This window comes from Ciconia boyciana, chromosome 10 (genome assembly GCF_034638445.1).
Source record: "Ciconia boyciana chromosome 10, ASM3463844v1, whole genome shotgun sequence".
Classification (NCBI taxonomy): Eukaryota; Metazoa; Chordata; class Aves; order Ciconiiformes; family Ciconiidae; genus Ciconia; species Ciconia boyciana.
Window position 1 is genome coordinate 5,474,593 of NC_132943.1, and position 18,029 is coordinate 5,492,621.

The following is an 18,029-nucleotide window of genomic DNA, read 5'->3' on the forward strand; positions in this document are numbered from 1 at the left end:
GTAGTACCATAAGAGTCACAAGAAAACTTGCTATTTATATTGCTATGCAACTGTATGAGAAAATGTGTAAGGAAGAGATACTATATAAGCTGGAATTGCAGGTTTCTCTACTATGGAGCCAGGGAAATGGAAATCCATTTAAGTGCAGTTATAATCTAAACTGTTGAAAATCAGCATTTTCCAAATGGGTTTGAAAAGCACAACTTTTTCTAGCAACATCTCCCCAAGTTCTGAAGACTATAAAAGATGAAATTCCCTGATTTCAAGAAAGTCCATTTCTATGAAGGCACCAGAGCAGAGGAAGATTTGGTACCAGTGTGAAGGTGGGAGAGGGAGATGAAGGGTGCTGCTGCATGTCTCTGGGCAGCACCACAGCCATTGTGCTGGTGGAAGGACACAACTCTCCTAGCTTCACCCTCTTCTGGCCCTGATAAATCAATTCCGTACAGGAAACTGACTTAGATGTAGAGGACACTAATAAGAGGTCATGCAGTCCCAGAATGGTTGAGGCTGGAAGAGCCCTCTGGAGGTCATTTGGTCCAACCTCTCTGCTCAAGCAGGACCACCTAGAGCTGGTTGCCCATGACCATGTCCAGATGGCTTTTCAATATCTTCAGGGGGATTTAAATTCAAGCAGCCAGAGATATGGAAAAGCGAGGAAACACAGCACTCCTGAAGAGAGAAATGAGAAGTGTGTGCTTCAATATTAGCCATTGCTCACTCAACATTATGTGCCATGATAGAAACACGAACTTTAGTAAAAGCAACAGTAAAGCTTATGCTTCTTGGTTGTTTCCTGCATTGAATTAGTTACTCAAGGATCCCTACAGAAGTTGAACCACAGAAAGAGAGGAGAAAAATTTGGCTAAAGCTGTTTCCTGCTGCTCAGGAGTATACATGTCTATTTCTGCTGCAGAGCTGGTATATGACACCAGGAAAAACTCTTTACGTGGACCTTTAGGAGACGGCACCGTGTGTTCTTAATCTCTGAGACACTTACCACCCTTCGGAGCAGCCACCACTCAAACCCATGTTGCAGGGACACTTTGCCATTTTGGCAGTAAGGTCTGCAGCAGCGCTAAGCAAGAAATGCTTTTTTTCCTCCTTCTAAACTTGGACAGTCAAACCATTTTGTATTTCATGTTGGTATCAAACCAAAATTGCTTCTCAACAGATTTTCAGTAGGCTCCAGGCTGGAGAGCTGATCAGACTCGAGAGACGAGAGCAACACTGGCTCTGTCACCGATCCAATGTTTGGCTGGAGCACATCTCTCAGATTTTCTTCTGAAATCTCCCACCTATAAAACTCTGACATATCTCTTCTTGGGAGCATTATGAGTTTTAATTAGGTAGTCTCTGTCTGGTGTTTTCAGTACATGATGTGCTATAAAAAAGTTTAATAGTATGATAAAGTCATGCCCTGGATCTCAAGTAGGAGCACAGTCAGTAAATGACAAGTCTGCAAAGACTTCTGAAAATTTGTATTCTAATCTCATTGAACCTTAGTTAATTTTCCCCAAAACTGGAACTAATTCACACACATCAGAGTATTACAAGGAGACTTTCTGAGGCACTAAAATTACAGGAACTACCATAAAAGAAAAGAGAAAAAACCCAAACCTCAACATTTCCTCCATCAGATTTTATTTGTCTTAGTGTAGAGCATGGTGAGATCCTACTGAATATGAAGGAGATCTTGCAGAATATGAAGGAAAGGTACAAGTTACAAAAGTTGCTCCTTTAGGATTTCCAGGTAGAAATCCTTTGCTGCCCAAACTCCATTAAGACTCCTGACAGCGTTATCGGCCCTGCATGCCAGTAGATGGCACCCTGAATATGAGCTCCACAAACGCAACGGCGTTGCATTCACATTTGCGAGAAGAATTTGGTAATACTTACACTCTGCTCTCTTTTTTTTTTTTTTTTTTTTAAACTTTTAAAAAATAACAAAGGGGAAGAATGTCAGGAAACAGATAAAATATTAACGGAAAATAGAAAAAGGATCCTATCTGATGCTTTTATGACTTGGTGCTTCCAAACTGTTATTAGCAGCATCAGAGTCAAATTTGGGCAGGTTTTGGAGGGGAATTCACTTACTTTGGAAGACAGAGCTGCCAAGCCCTGTGCAACTGCTTGTGAGGCACTCCATGTTCATTATATAATTAGCTAATTTGCCTTTTGGCAAATAGTTAGCATCTGGATATAAATTTTAGTTTTGAAACCTCCTACGGTTGATTTGCTGGAGAAAAGCATTAAACCAAGACAGACTTTCCCCCCCTCCTCTCCCTGTTGTTTATAGGGTTCCTGGAGCAAAGGGGCAGCATAACTTCAAGGCATTCACCTAAGAGAAGAGGGACAGGGGAACACACCGAAAAATCCTCTTGGAAGTACTGTTTTTGAGGCATTGTGGAACAGAAGCAGCAGGTTGGATAAGGGTGGGAAAACATCAGGGAAGAGTACAGGTACAAGAAAAATCCTTGACATGAGGTTGGATGGATGATACAGGAAGGGAAAACTGGTTCATAGAATGGGGAAAAAAGATTACACTGGATGTGAGAAAGGAGAACTTTAATTTCTGGAGAGTGGGTAGATCAGCTTACTTATGGGGCAAGAAACACCACTGAGCTGAAGGGACAAAATCACCTTTCTGGCTGGGACAGCAAAACCAGTTCTGTCCTACACACACAGCCACTTTTGGAGATAAACCCAGGAGCTGAAAAACCCTCACTGAGGGAAGAAGGGGTTCATAGTTTCAATTAAATTATCTTTAATTAATTAAAGATAAATAAAATTTATCTTAAATTTTCTGACCCAACTGCAGTGGGTCAACACTTGCAGTTGCTTTTCCCGTGAATTGGTCCGTGTGTTTGGGATGTCTGGGGAGGAGACAAGCCTACTCCAGCAAGTAGCACAGCATCCTCACAGTGAATCAAGTTAAACTGAAGCCAGAGTTCAGACACCAACTACAGGTGCGAGGTGGCTGCTTCATAGTCAAGTGACATTTGACGTGTCTGGCAGATCAATGGTTAAGATCCTAAATCACCAATTTCTAAATGTACAGTCGACTTTCAAATATGTGGTTTGGAAGTAATGAGTATTACAGAGGTGAGAAGTGGAAAGGTTATTGCAGATCCAAATCTGTACACGCAGTAAAAGCCATTCTGTTTCTGAGAATCAGGCCCAGATTAACAAAGTAACACAGCAAATTGCAGAGATCAGATCTCGGATTTGCTCACAAAGTGCTGGGTCTTGGCAAAACTATTTTCCAGAACATTTTTTGTAACATTTCTTTTAAAATCAGTATTTTCACAAAATCTTGATATTTGATAACAGTGAAAGTATTTAAATTATTCCTCATTTTCTTTTGACGGGAAAAAATACTTTTCTGCCCTTTCTCTTCAAAAAGAGAAATGCAACGATAAAGAAAACAAAGTAATATTGTTAACTTCCGAATGAAAAACAAAAAAAACCAACAAACCCCTTCCTTTTGCTGTTTATAATTTCGATGAAAAAAAGGAAAAATTTACTTTTTAGCTTTTTGCAAAAATTAAGAAAGTGAATTGTTCATCTCACTGCCATTCTTTTGTCTTTGGTAGCTTAATCATGGTTTCTGTCTCACAATGACAGACAGTAAGTATTCCCCTCCTACAGCAGCTCATGGAGCTAGAGGAAGTTTCATATTGCTTTTATCAGGTTTTTAATCCATTCTGAAATGTTGCTTTGTCTAGAAATTGATCATATAATGAGCGGAGTGACCAGTATTGCCCAAGAACTTTATTTCATGAGTTTTGGTACAGTATCAGTAAAGTTAGTACATAGTTTTTCTACAAAGCAAAACATTAGTTCTTCAAGAAGCAAGAGGACAGCAGTATTTCTAGATTTTGGCTTGACCTATGCCTATGTTTCCTATAGCTATGTACAGTGAAAGACAATGCAAATGTTAATTCATTGGCAACTTGTACCAAGAGTAGTTGTAGCAAGTACTTTTATCCAAGAAAGGAAAAAAAATCTATCCATGAGTAATATAATTTATTGCATTTGTTTTTCAAGTTCATGAGATTAAAAAAATTGTTTATAATTTTCAGTATTTATCAAAATAAGCTTTTAACTTCCAAGTTCACTCCTTATGACATATCTACCACCATCAAGTCAGAAGCATAATGAACATGAAAGTGCTCAACACAGTAACGTGAAAACACTGCAAAAATAAAGTGCATCTTGTTGCATTCACTAATTCCATTCTTCTGCTGAAAAGCATACTGTACATGAAGATCATTCATTGAAACCTAATGCAACAATATTACAAAAGAATAAAAATCGGCACTAGGTTCACCATTACACTAGACCTGTGAGCCTGAAAAACCATAAAAATGGAAGAGGAAGTAAGAGTTAACGAATGAAAAAACAAGCTAATGCCACACACGTGGTGAGTCAGAGCATTCTTGTAAAGGAGAAAACATATCACTGTGTCTGTAAAAGAAGTGTTTAAAATCAACACACCTATGTAATTATTTCTGCTGTTGGGTTTTGCTCTTAGCCTTTGCTACACCGTTTGTTATCTCTGCTGAAGTACAGCTCAGGGGCAGTAAGTGCTTAAAAGCACAACTGATGGAAATAAAGGGGGACAGATATAGGTAAAGAGAGGGGATAACAAGCAAACTGCCACATAGCTTTTTTCAATTATTCTTATCTGCACTCTACTCTGTCTTTATTTTTTTTCAACCACCCCCACCACACTGCTCTCACAGCTAACACATCACACATCTGCACCCAGGGCACGGACACAAACAGCAAAGGCTGCTTAGGGATATGGTGTCCTGGGCTGGTGCCCAGAAGAGTCTTGAAGCCAGTTTATCTGAGTACTAGAAAAACAGAAAAATCCATTGTAATGAAAACACAAAGCAGATGTAACATTCCTATGCTTTTTCCTTTGCAGAAAGATGTCATCCAGCCTGGAATAATTTGTACTTAGGAAGTAACATTAATTTCAACCATCAGTCATATCTCTGGTCAAAGTAGGAGATCAGAAATAACACTGCATCACCATTGCCTGGGTCTTTACTCCAGTTTTATCCTTTTATATCGGATAGACAATAAAGCAGAATTTCATGCTGAGTTCAGTCTGCTGTAAAATGTTAAATGTCCTAAACTCAACAGCACAGTTTCCCTTATCAACCAAACCTGCCATCTCATCAGCAAACACCAGTGAGTTAGTTGATACATCCTAAGTCCTACAAAAGCCATGCTCATCAGCATTGATTGTCATTCCCTCTTAACTTTTTTACCTGTTGCAGCCATATTAGACTTTTGGTGGTGTCTCCCAGAATAGCCAACACACTGAGCAAGGATCATGGAGGTCATCTTACCTCATGTGTCTAAAGGCTGGCTTTGTAGTCGCTCTTTTCTAGTCCAGTATTTGAGGACTTTCTGCAAATAAAAGCAGAAATGACCCATAGAGTTCTTCAGGCAACTCTAATTTACATATACAGTTACCCTTGCCTCTCCTGTGGTGAAAGAAAAGAGTAAAACATCTTTTCTGTTTTGTTTGTAGCAATATCTCACTGCCCAGCATTACTCTGTTACCACGTGTGGAATATGCTGTTCAGCACATTATTCACAATTTTATTTATGATCTGAAGTATATAATCCAGTCTCTGTGAAGGATGCACCTAAAGGTAAATTTCTTGACACAACTTGGCCCTAATCATAGCAGACTTCCTAGGCAGTAGTGCAATACAAGAAGTAAAGCATTTTCAAGCATCATTGTTAAACAGCTCTTAGGCTACAGAATCTTTTACCCTTGAGATTTTAACTTGATCCTTGATATGAAGACCATTTCCACCTTTTTGGTTTATTCTCTTATATCATGACAGAGTTATATTTTACAATAACTCTTGGTTAGTAACCACATAATTCTCATGATTGAAATCTCACACCTTAATATCCAGTAAGAACAAGGTGTGTTATCATTTAAAATAATTTCTTCCTAGTTAGTGCAATACAGGACTTGCAGTTCCAGACAGGTCTTAAAAGCCTGATCCTGATCTCAGGTTCGCAGTGAATCCACTGAAGTTAATGGAGTTACAGCAATGCAAAAGTAACATTAAGCACGCTCGAGGAGGAACGCCAAAGCAGTTATTGCATTATGGAGCCAGGTATGGAAATATACTTTATAACAGATTGCAAAAGGGAAGGACGCAGACTTGCACGATTGTACAGCAGTAACTATGTTGTTTAATTTTGGGTCTAAGAACATGCTCTAAGGTTGTTTGGATGACTGAGTTCCAAAGAATTGAAGTGTTACAATGCAGTACTTCATTTCTCATTCCTGATAGTTACCACACGTATTAGAAATATGTGATTCTCCACTTACAGTACCTCACAGACCTGCATGGGTGGGGAGTCTACACCTCACAACAACTTACAGACTGTTACAGTTTGATGCTTCAGTGATTTCCTGCCCATTGACTGCAGTGCTAAAAATATGAGTGGCTTACTGCTATGAAGACTGACTGTAGGGTTTTTTTCTATTTTTTCAACTAGTAATAGCACCTTACACAATAAAAAATTAAAAGGATAAAATAAAATAATGGAAGGCTGATATCGAGTCCCACTTTCTAGCAGATGGCAACAAAATATCTTAACCAAATATACAGTTTCAGTGGAAACATTAGTAATCTTTACAAATTGTTGCTTGATTTGTCTCAAGGATTGGATGAAGAGAGACATGAAGACAGAAAATTTGAATAGCTGTGCTAGAATGGCAATGGCTATCAGTGAGGGTTTAAGCAGGGAGCTAAAGTCCTCCTTTGTGTCATTCTGAAATTTTGTAGAAGATCATAGCTGAAAGCCCCAGGGTCTGTTCCCCATTATAATTAGACCTTTAAAAATAGCAGGATCAGATGTCAAAGAAAATCAGGGATCTGGAAAAGCTACTTGTACCCTATAGGGCAGAGATGTGTTATTTCTGGAAATGCTTTCCTATCTGGATAGAAATGGCTTGAGAATTAGAAAGAGAACAGAATGGGAGACAGTTACTATTCCAAAGTTGTGCAGATACAATGACAAACTCTTCACATCCATATTTAATGACTACGGATTCATCTCTAATCCTGTAATCCTTCATGACCTGCTATCTACAGGACTTTCCTGCACAAATAAAAGCTTGCTAGAAAATATCACTAGGATATTATTGGAAACAACAAAAACACATGCAATAGGGTAAAATAGGTTTTTCAAGCCAGCAAGTGACTGCATATGGTCATGTCTCTTCTTGCATCACTTAGTTTCTTAATTATATTACATGTGAAGGTCTCAGGAAAGGTAACAGTTGTTTCGTCTGTCCCAATATATCATATGGGATAGCATAATGGAGTCTATTTTCACCACTCCTATGTCAATTTAATATCTCAGCTTCAAGTGGAACTTTGTGTACAGTTTGGCCTGCATATGTTCTGGGAACAGTCGTCCATAGTAGGAATTCAGTTGAATATGTAAAAGAACATGCCTGGGAAAAATTGCTACTTCTAGGTCTTCCTGCTGGCAGCGTGTTTCATTTCTTTCTGGAGTGCATCTGATCTGCGACACCTGCCTCCATTTTCCATGCTGTGCAAGCTAGACTACAATCCTTCAAATGATGAATATTGGTCATATATACACAGTATTAAAAAAACAAACTATGAATATCGTCCAATATGTAACATTTCTAATGCATCCTACAACACTGAATAGCAGAATGAGTATAGTTTAGTCATTAAACCAATGACAGCAAGTAGTTCCCAGCATCATAGAAGTTCATGACAATTTAATCGTTTTAACACCAAATAAGACCTGAGAAGTGCTAGAGGGGCCCAGAGGAGTACTGCTTGGTTACTCCTGACCTGCCCTCACCTATCAGGTGAGGAAAAGATAATTTCCTTTCACCTCCTTCCTTTCTGCTATACGTTTATGTACTGCAGATACGTACAGGTTAGATTCATGGCTTTCCAACCACCACAGGTAAGACTGACCACCTCTAAACTCATTTTACACCTTCATATGACGCTTGTTGCACGGTAACATTTTAGTTTAAAGCTGTCTAATTCTGAATAAAAAGGATCCAATGTTTTCTCTAGGAAGATCACATAAGAATCACAAATTTTCTCTGGTGCTTGAAAGAAATCTGTTCCTATAGCCTAAATGTTCAGAAAAGTGTTGTTACTTTTAATGTTGCCAGATCTGAAGTGATGAGATACTACGGGAAAGGTTATTCTTGCAGTATTTACAGATACAAGCAGAAGCAGAAGTGACAGAAATTTCAAAGTAAGACTGCTTGAAATACTTCCAGCTCAATTTTGCAGAACTTCTCCTCACAGAGATTCAGATATTCATCCAAACTTTCTATGCTTACCTGAACTAGACATGTGGTGATGATAATTTTGGAACAGCTCAAACTCTCTGGAGAAGTGGAAGAGTCAGTACCGCAAGACAAACTGATGTATTAGAAAAATATTTTTAAACACCTGAAAGCTTGCTGCAAATAGCCAAAGAAACAAACTTCCTATAAGTTCTAAATTTCACAGCTTTGCCAACAGAAATTTCGGTTTCAATTTGACAGCAGCTATATAAACAAGCTACCACAAGGCCAGCTCGGGTAGGACGTTACAGCACATTTGACCTGCATCACGCTCATTCATGTGCATGCACATGCTCCACTGGTTGATCCACAGTGGAGGAAGCACCTCATGTTCATCACTGAGCAAGACTATACACAAGTTTTATCCCACTCTACCTCTAAATCAATTATGCACTACTGAACACTTGGAGCAGTTGTGAGTCATGCCTCAGTTTGCCTCCTGGTCCTTAGTTCCTGCAGCAGCAGCATCCCCTTCACTAGAAAAAAAGCCTTCTTGCGCTCTGTTAATCCTTTGGCGGTTGTTTAACCTCTTAGAGTAGTTAGAGTCCCTCAACTTAGTAGTTTAAATGCACATTTGCCATGTCTTAATCCATTTTGCAGTTCCATCATCCTACAGAAGACATGTCTGTCAAACTGAGATACTGACATTACTGAATAGGAAAGGCTTTAAAGCATGTCAGACTTTAAAAATAAATTAAAAAATAAAGTAAACTTACAATAAAACTATTTCTTTCTGACACTGTCTGCCTCAGTAGTGCCTACAACAAGAGGCTTGTCCCTTATTCAGACAGAAAGACCCCATCCCTCCCACCCCCCAGAACAATGTTCGATTCCCTGTGCTGTGCACATGAAACAGTCCCTCCTACCCTCTCTCAGTCTTCCTCCATACATATCTGCAGCAGTTTTTGTGCTGTGATCCTGCAGCTGCTCCCTTACTTCTTCTCACTGCTCCCACTTCCCATCTGAGGGGGGAAAAAAAAGCTCCAGACACTTTTAATTTGTTCCCACACTCCATCTCCACTCTCCTTTGCAGAGCTCCTGGTGTTGCTCTTGTAAGAGATGCTGCTGTGAAACGCAGCAGAGCCGGCACCTACAATTTTAGGAGAAAACTTTTAAGCTACAGCAGGAACTAGAAGGGGAAATTCCTTGTGGCTTGCATCAAGCAAGCCCCTCTTCTTCATTTCGTGGGGCCCTCGGTTTGCTTTCTTCACCAGCCACCTCTGCCATGGCCCAGAGCGGAGCAGAAGGCGGCAGGCGTGCCTGCCCCACCATGCTGCTCTTCAGCACCATGTGGCAAAGCGAGGAGAAGACAAAGGCATTCGTTTTATGTGATAGTATCTGATATCACATTGTGCAGCTAAGATGTCTGCTTTCAGCAAAGGGGAAATACCAAGGGTATTGTGGTGTCAAGAATATAATTTCTTTGATTATGCAAGAAGTTTGAGTATAGGCTCTGTTAATTATATCTAAAATTTTTACTGAAAATGTACGTTGTTTTGTGAGGGACCAATGAAAACTTTATTTCACTAAGGTGGTTCAGGATGACTCCAGAAACCTTGTATGCATGCCTTCTGCAGGCCAGGGGACCAGAGCCCACCTGCACCACCAGTCTCACCACAGATGTGCTGCACTTGGTAGGAGCAGTCAGAGTCAGCAGCAACGACAGCAGGAGTACGAGGGTGCCAGATCTGCATGCGAACACCAACAGCCATGGTGAGAAGAGTGGCAGCCATTCATCTGCCCCCAACATTGTTAAGAGCAAAAATACTTATTACATCTGCTGTCGGCTACGGGTTTATTAGGTAGCGTGGTAACGTGCGGAGCTGATGGACTCCTCAAATCCCTTGTTGGCTGAAATTGCTGCACCCTTGCAGTCCTATGCACCTGAGTTAAAATGTTTTTACAGTGCATCAACATTATTCCTTAAACATCTGTACCCTTATGCATGATACAAATCTGGTAAGAAATTTCTGCATTTAACTTGTTTCATTCTTTTATTTTATACAATTTTGGCTCCACATCTTAATAGATCCTCTCTTCACTCACATTCCAGGAAAGATTTCATTAAAAGCCTCAAACTTTAGATGAAAATTAAAACTAGAAAAGAAATTTTCCAATTAATATCTCTGTGCAGCAATTCTGAACATCTCAGATCTATACAACTACATACTACTGAATCCAGAGCCAGTGCTAGACTATCCAAAGGAAATCCAAGAATGGTTTGAAGAGACCAGTTTCTCTAAGCCTCTGCTGAGACTGGGGGCGTGCCTTGCCTTTACCAGGGCCTAGGGACTAATGAATGACGAGGAACTGAGATGCTTTTACTTGGGCTGTTTTCACTACCTTCGGCACTCCAAGAAGAGTGGATGGATTAGTGCCACCTCCTAGTCCAAAAATCTTCACAAGAATTTGATTACTCATTACTGCTGGTTACTCTACTTTGCTTTTTTTGCTAATAAAGTAACCTAGCATGCAATGTACTGATGACAATAGAAACACTAATCTTTCTAAATCAAGCCTCAGCACTACTCAGCCCAAAGTACAAAAGGCAGCACATGTCGGAGCAGCTCGGCCAGTTGGAAAGTCTGATGTAACATCTTCCTACTGGAAAATGTTGATTCATTTGTAGCAAAACCGTTAGCTAGAAATGCATTTTGTCTGAGAGAGCCCAGGGAGGCTTCTGTTGGTGTTTGCTGTGGATGCCCATGGTGTTACCATCAGGCTCTCCTGCAATGGCGGGGTGGGGGGGATGGCTCGGGCCAGCATCACCTTGTGGGTTGAGAATCCCCCAACCAGCGGGACATGCTGCCAGCGTTGGGTCCATTCCCCAACATGGACTGCTCAGTTCTGCCAACTCCACTGTCCAAGTAGACATCTGGCTGGCCCAGCAGCAGGTGTCTCCTGAACCAAGGTTGCAGCAGAAACACCAGAAATGCTGAGAGCATCTTGACAAACCCACCAGCCATGGAGGTGACTCTCTGGAAGACAGAACTCCAGAGCTTCAGTTGTCTTCACAAAATATCTGTGTCATTTCCCTCCTCACCCACAAAGGAAGACAGTTTAGTAACATCCTGAGTAGCAGACAAACAAGTACAGGTGCTAGGCACTATGCCTTGCCTAGGAGGAGCTTCGGTATCTGGTTCAGATAGGCACTTCGGTATCTGATTCAGCACCAAATACAGTGGTGTCTTTGCTCAGGGTGTGGCAGGAAAAGGAATAAGAAACGAAGAGCAAGCACATACTTAAAGCACGTCTCTTCAGCTCTAAGCCACATTCATTTCTGGTTTTTCTTCCTCCTTTTCTCCCTCTTCCCTCTTATCATGTTGCAGTTGTGCTGAAAACTGATGGATGTCTTGGAGAAGGAATCAGAAGTCACTTTAAGTTCATTTGTTCGAGGACTGCGCCTGTTTAGTATATGAGGCACAGGCTTTGGAAGAAATATTCATTAAAAACCACAGTACAAACCCACAATACCCAGCTTAACAACAAGTGAATGATTTAGTACCCGTCAATCTCAAATGGCAGGAAATGTTGTATTGTGTCTTAGACAACCTTAAAACACTAACAATAGCAATATCAATCTTGCTTAGTTAATTTATTGAAGAAATGCTTCAGTAGGTATCTGTGCTCTGTCTGAGTTAGTATTTTACTATGTTACTTGCACATACCCCCAGAAGTTTAGAAGCTAATTTGGAGAATACCAGTATCTGTTAAATAACCCTCTGATATATTTCCTACTTAATTCCCAAAACAGTTCTTTCTCATGCTAAGTAAGGTGAATGAAAATACAGATAAATGAAGAGAAAAAGGCCAAAATTTTCAAGCATGTATGAATTTTGGGTTCTTAGCTTCTGGCAAACAAGACTCACTTTTACACATGCCAGACCTCAACACTTCCAGGTGACTTCAGCATGAGCCAATAATTCAATTAAAATCTGCTCCAGCAGGACCTGGCTGCATCCATAGACTGAGGTCTAGCACGAGTTAGATTTGCCCCATGGTCAGTTTGCAAGTTCTAAATATCCGTGCCCAGAAAATTAATGCCTGCTTTTCTCATTCAGACAGCCTTCTTAAAAAAAAATCCAATAGCATTGCTTTTGCTCCTATTTCAGCCAGCCTAGAAGTTTGCACCCCAAGTTGCTTTAAGTACCCCAAGGTACTAAAGATGATGGGAGTCCACAGACTCTGTGATAAGACGTCTCACTCTTAAAATGAAAATAGATCTGTATTGAGGAAGTCCCTGCACAAATGAGGAGCTAGAAGTGTTTGTTTTGTAGTAAGTCTCCAAAACAATCTTTTTATAGTATTTCTTGAAGCAGGAAAGACTGACAGAGGCATGTCAAGTGCGTGAAGGCACAATCTTAACATCCAGCACAGCAAAAGAACAACCACCTCTGTCCTTCAGATGTCGATAAGAGAGTTGTCAGTGAAATTCAGATTCATTGAGACCTGCTTCTGGTTGAAGCAGACCAACCTTATGAGAAGGTTTCAGAAGCAGGTAACACCAATGCCTCCTGACCTAGACCAAGTTCACAGGTTCCCAAATGCACACCCAACAGGGGAGTGTGCCGTTGTGAGGAAGCTGAAGGCAGCAGGGCCTTCAGTCTACTCTGAGACTAGGAGGACATTACAGCAATTAGTTTGATGGTGACAAAAGCCGTTGGAAGCTACCACAGGATGGAAAAAGGGACAGTTTTGTGCAGGTTGTGTAACCAGGTGAAGAAAACTGCTGTTGTGCTCTGAATGGCACTTGAATTATCATGGAAGACATACAGTCAAAAGCTGGGCCAAAATTTTATCCCATCTGTTTTCTTCAGGGCTAATGCTATCAACAAATGAAACCAGGAAAATGATCAAAGCACCTTCATATAGATGGTATCCACCAGTACCAGTCTTTGTAGCACTGAGAAATAGGTTTGATACATCCATGTGGAAGTCTTACTTAGGAGAAAAGTGAAACGTAGAGACTAGCTGGAGCTTAAGTGATGCTTCGTTTTGTCTTTAAAAGAGATCAGCCCAGACAACACCTACATATACAGGATTAGGATACATTCTGTACAACTACCATGTTTCAGGTTTCTAATTAAGAACACACCTAAGCACTAACAGACTTCTCCAACATCAAGAGACAGGTTTTAGCAGCATGCAGGCTTTAACAACTCATTAAATGGTTCGCAACTCACACTGACTGAGCTGACACAGCACAGAAGCATCTAAAAAAAAAGGCAAGAAAAATAGGCAAGTATCAGAATAACACATTGTGAGCCTCAAAAAATTCAGAAGACGCTGCCTATAACCCACTAAGCCCCATGTGACTCAGTAGAAATAGGCCATAATACAGCAGTTCCCACTGCTAAAAGTCTGTGGGACTTCTAAGCAGAGAACCAAGCTGAAGACTGAGCAGCACAGCCAAAGCCGTCCTCACTACAGCACCAGAGATCACGATGGGCACACCATCCCACTTGCGTGGGAAATTACTTTTTAGAGCCTGGCCTGAAGCTCATCACTGCAAAGAAGTAATAACTTCTGGGACCAGAAATAGATAAAGAAATCCAAACCAGAGCTGTGTACAGCTGTTTCAATTAAGCTATCACCACACTCGAGGTTGTGGTGTTGTGCCACCCAAACATCTGGAGAAGAACCGAAATGTGTCTCTGTCACCATTTTAGTTTCTGGTTCCTGCCTCACTCCAGGTGGGGAGGAACATGCCCGAGACCATGGTCTGACACAGGTCTCTCCTTTGCTGGCCTGGCAATCCCAGCCCGCTGAGAGGGCCTGCTGAGGGGGCCACGCACTCATGCTTGGTCAGAGGAAGATGGAGTATGTCTTCCAACCTAGGGTGTCTCTTGTATCAAAGCAAAAGGAAGTTTCTACAACAAATGCTGCCAAAAAGGCAAAGTTTTTTTGTAATTCAATAATAGTGTACAGCAGGAGCTTTAAAATACAGAGAGTGCTTCAGCTGTTCACTCTATTTGGAAAAGAAAATGAACAAATGTATGTTACAGATGTAATTGGATTGAGAGATAAAGTGAACAAGAGATGCTGCTTTTAAATGAATTTCCTTTGGACACAAAGAGGTAAGTTGCAGGGAAGGGAGAAAATAAAGAAAAATAACTCCTGAGAATTCAAACTACTCTACCAAATCTCACAGCTCTGTGGAAAATGCATTTCAAATGACTCTAAGACATTGCAGCAGTAACATAAAAACCACTACAAACACAGCCCAGGAAGAGAACATGTTCTTTTTATACAATTTCCCTGTCTCTGCTGATTTGTGTATGCAGCCGGGACAGCTTTTTTTCTCCAAAAAGTACAGAAAATTTGAAATGTAATCTTACAACACTATGCTAAAATCTGTCTCCAATTAGTATGCACAATTTCAAAATGAGCTTCAAGCCACATGTGATATCTTTCAACTCTGACCCATATTTCCAAAAGAAAAACAAGTTGCTTCTTATGATAAGGCTATCAGTTACAAACATGAGTACATGTCACAAAGTTTACAGCAAACTACACGTTAGCAGGAAAACAAATCTTTACAGTAGGACAAATCTTGCTAATTCTGGCTCTCCTTTATGTGGCCCATAATCAAAGCATTATATTGTGTTGTTTGAACGTCTTCCTAAGTTACTATTTCCTTGTAAGGCTCTGAAGGCCAGAAAGCAGTGTTTGCCCACTGATGGCAATGCAAAGCAATCTTTTCGTATAGAAAGCTTCAAGTAAGATGGGGACTCAAGACACGCAACCTTTTTCTGGCCAGCTCCGAAGCAGTGGAGGAATTAGTCTGGATCTAAACAGCTTCATGCAGGAAACATGCTGCCATGACATCTCCATTGAACAGCTCCACGAGGAACAGCATCGAGAGTGCCCACAGACAAACCAAGGATATTTTTTGTACAATGTCCCTTATGCCTCCCCGTGTCCTATTCCTATTAGCACCACTGATGAGTAATAGAGCGGTACCAAACTTTGTGATACCGAGCAGGGCAAGAGATCTCTTCAGTCTCTCGTGATACCGAGTATCAACTAGATACCTACCTTTACCACTCACAGTAGCCACTGCTACTGATCACCTCCCTCGTGGTCACCAGCAGGGAAGCCAGTTAATCAAACAGGGCTAAACTGCACCCGGCAAAGGCAAATGCTGGGAAATGTGACCTAATCTCATTTCCCAGCCAGTGCCACCAACCTTTTCCACCTTTTGGGGACAACTAATTAGCATGGGCAGGGATAAGAGAAGTGATTAGCGGTTTGGGATACTAGAGAGGGTCAGATATAGTTGCCTCTTGCATAGGATGCAACAGATTTCTAGGTTCCGAATACTAATTTTGCCTTTAAAGCACCGTTTTACATCTGTACCCGCTACGTTGTTGCTCATTGCTTTCAAATTCACAAACACCAACAGAAATAAAATAATTGTGTAATTAACATAATCCATATTGAACACATACAAAATACATGCAGTTATGATTATCTTAAAAATCTTTAGCAACAGGTTTCCTAAACTGCATTAAGATGAATTTAAGGGTCCTTACCTACAGCTTCACAGACGTTGTCGTCTCATCTCAAACTGCCATCAACCAGCAACAGTTTTAACTATTTCAAAAAACGGAAAACATCTAGGTCACATGTCTATAGACAGCATTTGAGTTAATCTCCCACTGCTCATAAAGATAGAAAGAAAGCAGGAAAAAAAAGTAAAATAAAACCACTTCCTGCAACGGCAGAAGCTAACCACCTCACCAGTGAACAACTTACACCCAGGTTTAGTGCAAAACTCTTCTGGATTGGAGAAAAAGAAAAATTTTAAAGTATGAAGTATAAAGCTTCTCTGTTAAAATTGCAACAAACAGGGAGGGTTAGTTTTTGTAGAACGTAAACATGAGGTTTAAAAGGAAATGCTGAAAGGAATTACGATTGTAAGCCCCAAGACAACTTCCCTTTTCTTACCTTCAATGAAACCCTTTGAGTACTGAAATAAATAGCTTGCAACAAATCTGCTTTGCTATTTTGAAATGTAGCTTTAGTAAACGTGACACTTACTTACCGTACTCTTACTTTAGGTTTATAAAATAGCAAATTGTAGCCAATCAGAGAGTTTGCTACTGAAAAAGAAAAAGACTTGTATTACTGCCCGGTGAAGGTTGCCCAGAAAAACACTTCTGTTTCTTTGATTTTCTGGTTTAACACTTCTCCATGAAGCAACCCCTGGAGAAGCACAGGCACACACAGCTGCTGCCCCACTTCACTTCCCGCAGCATCTCACACCGTAACGGTCCCTCTCAGGCAGGGGGAACCCAGAGAATCAGCAGATTCAGACGCAGCTCTGCACCTTCGGGGCTCTAGAAAAGCCCCTTCCTTGCATACGCCTTCTCCGGGGTCTTCCCCCGTGGCCTTTTTCTCAGCAAGGAACGATAGTATCTTTCCGGTATCTCTAGCTCGACTTACAAAATGAGGGCTCATATCCCCGGTGCAGCGGGGGTTCCCTTGCAGGGCAGGGTGGTTGCGTTGTGTGTATGAGGCCATCACGGTGCTGGTCAGGCTGCAGAGCCCTCTGTTGATGCTTTGGCAGAATAGGGGGATCTTTTTTGGTTGTCTCCCACAATAAAATAAAGAGCTGCCGTACGACCTCAGACAATCAAGGCCATCCTGAAGTTTAAGGATTTGTCCCAATAGTGAAGTAAAATGAACCCTATTGACAGGGGGTGCCAGTGGAGTTCCTCAAGAGGATGTGCTCCATCTGTGCAGATGTCCAGCAAGAAACTCATTGGGTGCCCTAAAGGAGGATCCTGCAGAACATCCCATGGAGAAAGGGCAGAGATAGGAAACAAGGGCTGGGGCTGAGGCTGGAGTGGAGCTTAGGAAGACCTAGAAAGGGATAGTGACAAATTTTACAAGGCTGCAAAGAAAAGACTGATTTGCAGGCAGATCATTTCCTATTGCAGCAAAAAAAGATGCAAGAAAGTTCTGTAAAGAAAAGCTTTAGTACATTGTGCACTTACTGAGCACATGGGAAGCAAGACCTTCAGGGATTCAAGAATACCAGAAAAAGGGGGAACATAACACCACTGAAGGACTGGCAGAGCTATTTGAAGGACTGGCAGAGCTATCAGGCTACGGAGTGACCCTTACATTATTATTATTGATTTTGTAGTAACTCCTACAACCTCCATTTCATGGCCAAAGATCCAATTATGCTAAAGGCCATACAAAGCCAGAACGAAGACTGTCCTTGTTCCCAAATGCTTACTACATATGCCAAGAGGTAGCACACTCAGACAGGAGAGGGAGTTGAACAGCGTGACAGCTGGTCTTCACCATTCTAAACTAAAATATCATGTCTTTGTAGGCACTGCATTTTAGGGATGTATTTTAAAGATGGACTTTTGGAACAAAGAAGTGGATATTGCATATGAATGGTGATGAGTTGTTTCTCCCAGGTGTGAGGAGGTGAGAAAACAATACTGTACTTTTCTGTAAAATAACAACTGCTAGTGCCTAAAGAACCTGCAGCAGCACTAATTAATTGCTAGCTCTTTTAAGAACAGTATATGTTCCAACTAATTTGGTCATATGGAATAAATTTCAATTGAAAAATCTATTGTAGCCATGTAGATCTTAAGATTTTCCTCAA

At 40.9% G+C, this 18,029-nt stretch overlaps 1 protein-coding gene across 1 annotated transcript in view; it reads right to left on the minus strand.

Annotated features, from left to right (window-relative positions):
* Window positions 1–15,976, minus strand: part of ARHGAP15 (Rho GTPase activating protein 15) — a 331,003-nt gene extending 315,027 nt beyond the window's left edge. Inside the window, exon 1 of the mRNA XM_072874181.1 lies at window positions 15,931–15,976. The gene's annotated coding sequence lies outside the window, so the exon portion shown is untranslated. The remainder of the gene's footprint in view (window positions 1–15,930) is intronic.
* Window positions 15,977–18,029: the final 2,053 nt, after the last annotated feature.